The sequence below is a fragment of the Trachypithecus francoisi genome, unplaced genomic scaffold (genome assembly GCF_009764315.1).
Source record: "Trachypithecus francoisi isolate TF-2019V2 unplaced genomic scaffold, Tfra_2.0 Lachesis_group4, whole genome shotgun sequence".
Lineage (NCBI taxonomy): Eukaryota > Metazoa > Chordata > Mammalia > Primates > Cercopithecidae > Trachypithecus > Trachypithecus francoisi.
Window position 1 is genome coordinate 3,481,367 of NW_022681469.1, and position 6,480 is coordinate 3,487,846.

Below are 6,480 nucleotides of genomic sequence, written 5' to 3' on the forward strand. Positions count from 1 at the left end.
TCTCCACCTCACAACATCTCCACCTCACAACGTCTCCACCTCACAACATCTCCCACCTCACAACATCTCCACTTCACGTCTCCACCTCACAATGTCTCCATCTCACGTCTCCCACCTCACAACGTCTCCACCTCACAATGTCTCCACCTCACATCTCCCACCTCACAACATCTCCACCTCACAAAGTCTCCCACCTCACAACATCTCTACCTCACAACGTCTCCATCTCACAACGTCTCCACATCACAACCTCTCCACCTCACAAGGTCTCCACCTCACAACATCTGCCACCTCACAACATCTCCCACCTCACATCTCCACCTCACAACGTCTCCCACCTCACAACATCTCCACCTCACATCTCCACCTCACATCTCCCACCTCACAACATCTCCACCTCACAAAGTCTCCCACCTCACAACATCTCTACCTCACAACGTCTCCACCTCACAACGTCTCCACATCACAACCTCTCCACCTCACAACATCTCCACTTCACATCTCCACCTCACAACGTCTCCACCCCACAACGTTCCACCTCACATCTCCCACCTCACAAGGTCTCCACCTCACATCTGCCACCTCACAACGTCTCCACCTCACAACATCTCCCACCTCACGTGTCCACCTCACAGCGTCTCCCACCTCACAACGTCTCCACCTCACAACATCTCCCACATCACAACGTCTCCACCTCACAACATCTCCACATCACAACATCTCCACCTTCACAACATCTCCCACCTCACAACGTCTCCACCTCACAACATCTCCCACCTCACAATGTCTCCACCTCACAACATCTCTCACCTCACAACGTCTCCACCTCACAACATCTGCCACCTCACATTTCCCACCTCACAATGTCTCCGCCTTACAACATCTCCCATATCACAATGTCTCCACCTCACATCTCCCAATTCACAAGGTCTCCACCTCACAACATCTCCCACCTCACGATGTCTCCCACCTCACAACATCTCCACCTCACAATGTCTTCGTTTCACAGCGTCTCCACGACCAGGCACTCTGATCTTCTCCATTCCACCCACCCGGTCCTCCCTGGTCCAAGACATCTTTCTATGCTTTACTGGTCTCCCTGCTTTCATCCAAGCTCCTGGAATCTGTTCTCAACAGAGCTCCAAACTGATTCTGTTAAAGCAGAAGTCAGACCATTCCTCTGCCAAAACCCTCCAAGGACCCCACTTCTCTTAGAGTCAGAGCAGAAGTCCCAGAGTGTACTCCAGAGTCCTACAGATTTGCCCCACCACTTCTCCAACCTCATCTCCCACAGCCCACCCCCACCAAACCCATGCTGCCACAGGCCTTTGCATGGACCACCCCTCCTCCCAGAATGCTCCCCCAGAATTCTGCCAGGCTCACTCCACACACCCCGACTTCCCCTTCTGCTCAGCCAGCATATTCTCAAAAGTCCCATCTGGATGCTCCATGCAGCTTGCACTGTCTCACTGCCCCAAGCATACCCAGTTCCTTACCTGGTTCTATTTTTTCTAAAAATACATATTACCTTTGTTGATTAAAGAAAAAAATAAGCTTTTAAAGATTTAAAGTTCATTTTATTAGAAGTTTTACTGAGAACTACAGCCTGAGACCTCAGGTTGGGGAGTCTGGGAGTGGTCTTTTCGATGGGTGTTAGGAGACTACTTGACTCTAGTGTTTTAGTTTGTGGTCCATAAGCAGGTGGTAAAGATTGAGTACAGGTAAAATTATGTTGAAGTTCGGGTGTGAGAGCATATCTAGTTGTAGTTATAGAAGGAAAGTTATTAATTTTGTTGGACATTTTTAAGTATTGAGGGGCAGGGCTGCGGTCCCTGGACAAACGGAGGGTATCAGGGAAAAGAGTAGAGAATGTCCGACGAGCTCCACACTGCATGTGAGGGCAACTGTTTTGAAATATGGGAAAATCAGGGGTGCTGGGGAGCTGTGCCCCTAGGTGAGAGTCGGGAGCCTTCGTCCCCAGGGGGCTGGGCTGCCAGGTCTGATAAGAGGTACTGCAGGGCCCATCGGGCGCCATCATCCTCTTGTGAAAGAGCTGGTCCTGCTGGCCAGGAAGGCCGGGTCCACCCCCGGGAGCTCATGGTGAAGGACCTGGGCAAGTGGGAGGATCCCTGAGCCCCAGATTCCCACTCACAGAAGAAATCTACTAGTAACAAACAAGCAGGGGCATGGCGAAGACAACTAACCCGCACAAAGCCATGTGGAATGGCCTTCCCCTCCCCAGGCCTGTGGACTGTGGACAGCCTGCATTCGCGTTCAGGTTTCTAGTGGGGAAAACCCAAAACTGGAAAACCTGGACCCCTGTCTCTCTCCGTGACCGCAGATAGAAATCGGGAAGTGAGGAGGGGAAGGAGGTGTCTGGACCCGGGACCCTCACCTGGCTTAGATGCAGGTGTGCATCTGCCTTACCCAGGAGGAGCTTCCACTGAGGCATGGGCTCCAGATGCTGCCTTGGGGACAGGCAGGGCCCCACCAGAAAGAAAGGCCTCCAGTTCCAGGGAGAGAGAGTTCCTGCTCAGAGAGCCCCAGAGGTAACCTGACCATTCTGTCCAGGGTTCAGGAGACCCGTATTACCCAAGGGTCCGTCCCAGGGTGTGGGTGGAGAGGGGCAAGGAGGGGACAGGGAGTGATGTGCTCAGGCCGGGGCATGGGGAGGACGGGCCGCTAGGAGGAGCAGAATGGCGACCTCAGCAGGGAAACATCCCCAGTGCCTACAGAGAGACAGGAAAAGGCCCTAACAAGTTCCATGCCTGCGTGGACCTCGGGGGTGCTGGAGTCCCAGCTGCCCGGGATCTTCTGTGGAAACGCATCTGGAGGTTTATGCGAACTCTTGGTGCATGTTCTGAGTCTCTGCCGCTGCCAGGTCCCCGGATCTCCAACACAGACCCATGGTAGGGCAGCTTTGGTTTGGTAACTTCCTCCAGAGATTCTCAGAGTCAGAAAGTGGAGAAACTGGAATTGGGCCCCGCTCATGTTCTTCCAAGCCATGCCGCCTCCCAACGCCCTTCTGGCTCCAGGTCAAGAGCGGGGGAGGGGGACCCGGGAGGGGACACCCAGGAACGCTGTGGTTAATCATTGCCGGTCTCCTGGGGCCGTCCAGAGCTCTTAAGGAAGTGGCCTGAGGACGCCACCGCTCGAGGGAGGCCCCTAGCTGGACATCAGAGACATTTTTCATCCCTCCCCACGCAAAATAGCCACAGGCGGGCAGCGGGGGTGCAGTCCTCATGCCGGCCAGGGATCAGGACGCAGGGTAAGGAGGGCAAAGCCTACGGGGTGAGGGGGCGATGACCTGCCCAGGACCCCAGCTACACAGGGCCTGGCCTGCCAGAAGCCAGGGCCAGCCACTCTTCATGGAGTCCCCCACCCAGCACCCCAGAAGTCACCTGAGAGTCCCTATAAGGTGGCCAGCACCGCTCAGCAGGGCTAAGCCCGCCACATGAGTGCCAGGCTCACGTCCTCCAGGCTTCCTGAGTTGAGGAGTAAGCACTGACGACATGCAGGGGCAGCCTGTCCCCCATGTCCTTCTGTGGACCTGACCCCTTGACAGCTGGCCTGGGTGCAGTGTGGGTTGGCTGAGGCCGCTCATCCACACTCTGACCCCAGGGGACGCTTGCCCCATTCTGGATGCTTTCTCTCCTCCTTTCCTGGTCTCCTTTCTTGAGAAAATGTCCAGCAGGTGCTGATGGAGCACATCAGTTGAGTTCATCCTACTCATGTCCCTCCCAGGAACCCCACAGCCCTGGCCTAGGACAGCAGGCCCTGCAGACACCAGGCCCCGCAGACACCAGACCTTGCAGGTGACAGCCTCTCCGTGCCCCCACACCACGGGCCTCAGCTCCACAGTTACTGAGTGATAAAATTTCCCTAACCTGAAAATCTGAAATCTGAAATGCTCAAAAATCTGAAACTTTTTGAGCACAGACACAGCACCACAAGCAGAAAATTCCATGCACAGCTCAAAACTCAGGCGCACGACACACAGTTGCTGCAGCGTCTCTGAGGGGAAACACAATTCCCTTCAGGCTGTGTAGACAGCGCAGATGAAACAGAAATGAATTCCCTTCAGGCTTTGTGTGGACAGTGCAGATGAAACAGAAATGAACTTTGTGTTTAGACTTGAGTGCCATCCCCAAGATATCCCACATGCAAATATGCCAAAATCCAAGACAGTCCAAAATCCAAATCACTGCAGGCCCAAGCATTCGGATAAGGGAGAGTCAACCTGTGCTAAGTGGCTGAGTTCTAAGCATGAGGGCCTTGCTAGGGGTCAGGCCTGGTCCCTGCCCTTGAGAACAGGGGCATCTCATAGGTTTACAGTGCGTGTATGTAAAACAGAGCCTGTGCAAAAACAAAACAAAACCACAACTCACAGATATGCCCCTGAACTCTGAGGACACCAAGGTCAGCCGCTGCTCTGCCTTGACCTGCTGTCTGCAGCTCTCAGCCCTGATACGTGGATGAGGGTGACGTGGGCCCAGCCCCTTCTTGGGGTCTCCGTGAAGATTTGCTCTGGGGAAGCTTGAGTAGTTTCACTTCAAGGACATCTCATGTGTGTCACTGTCGTCTCCCGGATACGTGTGTAGGCAACGGCTCCATAAGGGACAGAGGGTCCTGGCCTGGCATCCTCGGTCCTCCCTGGTCAGTGAGTCTGGGACGTGTTCGTTTGGCCTGTTCTGCATGGAAAGGAGCCCTCGCCTGGGGCGCTAAACTCCCTCTTTAATCCCCGCTTCTGGCATCTCCTTCGTCCTGGCCTCACCCCATCTCAGTGCTGACCACCCTTCCCTGAAGTTCATGTCACAGCCACTGCAGGACGTGGCTCCTTCCACCCTGGGCACCAAAAGCCCTGGCACTTGTTGTGGGGGCTACACAAATCCACATTTGGTGCACACAGTCTTTACTCCTGAAGGAGGAGGTAAGCTCTGTGTGGGCCAAAGCAAAAACATTACCTTTTTTTTTTTTTTTTGAGACGGAATCTTGCTCTGTCACCCAGGCTGGAATGCAGTGGCACGATCTCGGCTCACTGCAACCTCCGCCTCTCGAGTTCACGCCATTCTCCTGCCTCAGCCTCCCAAGTAGCTGGGACTACAGGCGCCCATCACCACGTCCGGCTAATTTTTTGTATTTTTAGTAGAGACGGGGTTTCACCGTGTTAGCCAGGATGGTCTTGATCTCCTGACCTCGTGATCCACCCGCCTCAGCCTCCCAAAGTGCTGGGATTACAGGCGTGAGCCACCATGCCCGGCTAATTTTTGTATTTTTAGTAGAGACAGGTTTCACCATGTTGGTCAGGCTGGCCTCGAACTCCTGACCTCGTGATCTGCCTACCTCGGCCTGCCAAAGTACTAGGATTACAGGTGTGAGCCACGGCGCCCGGCCCTACTGTTTGTTTTTTATATATCCTCCACCTCCGTCACCACCACAGTGCAGACACTTGGTAAACACCTGTGGCTGGGGAAGAAGGAAATAGTTCTGAGGGGGAAGGTGCTGGTTTCCTGCTACCCTGACATATCACTGGAGAGAGGAAGGACGCCATTCCGAGACATCTGTAGCACAGGAGGATGAGGGAGAAAGGAAAGGTCCACCCACCGTAGCTTCTCCCATCTTACTGCAGATGATTTAATATCAAACGAGGTGGAAACGATGCTAGCAACTTACTTCCAGCCCACTGCCTTACACCCAGGACAGAGCATGGTACTGGAGACACAGGTAGGATCTGTGGGCTGTGATCAGAATTCACTCTTCCACTTTCAAGGTGAAGCTGTTCCGAGAATAAAAATGAATGATTTTTCTCAAAAATTAAAGGGGCTGCAGGGCATGGTGGCTCACGTCCGTAATCCCAGCACTTTGGGAGGCTGAGGCGGGAGGATCATCTGAGGTCAGGACTTTGAGACCAGCCTGACCAAAATGGCAAAACCCCATCTCTACTAAAAATACAAAAATTAGCTGGGCATGATGGCATGCCTCTGTAGTCCCAGCTACTCAGGAGGCTGACACAGAAGAATCGCTTGAAGCCAGAAGGTGAAGGTTGCAGTGAGCTGAGATCATGCCACCGCACTTCAGCCTGGGCGACAGAGGGAGACTGTCTCAAGAAAAAAAAAAAATTGAAGGAGCTGAGGAAGGTACAGGTGAAGACGCATCAGAGGGTTAACACCTGCCAAGCTACCGTCCCAGGAATGTGCCCTCCATCCTCCTGTTTCTCAACCACTACAGCCCTGTGGGCTGCCACTGAACCAAAGGGGTAGCAAAACATCAGCAGTCGGCATTAAGAGACAAAACTGTAAAAACCAGGACAGTTTAACTTCCAGTCCATGCAAACCAAACAGAATGCTGTTTAGTGACAAACTGGTCGCTACTGAAGATGGGCAACAGCACCCAGGGTGCACAGAAATACACGCACACCATGCTGAGGAGTCAAGGCGGGTGCACAGAAATACACGCACACCATGCTGAGGAGTCAAGGCA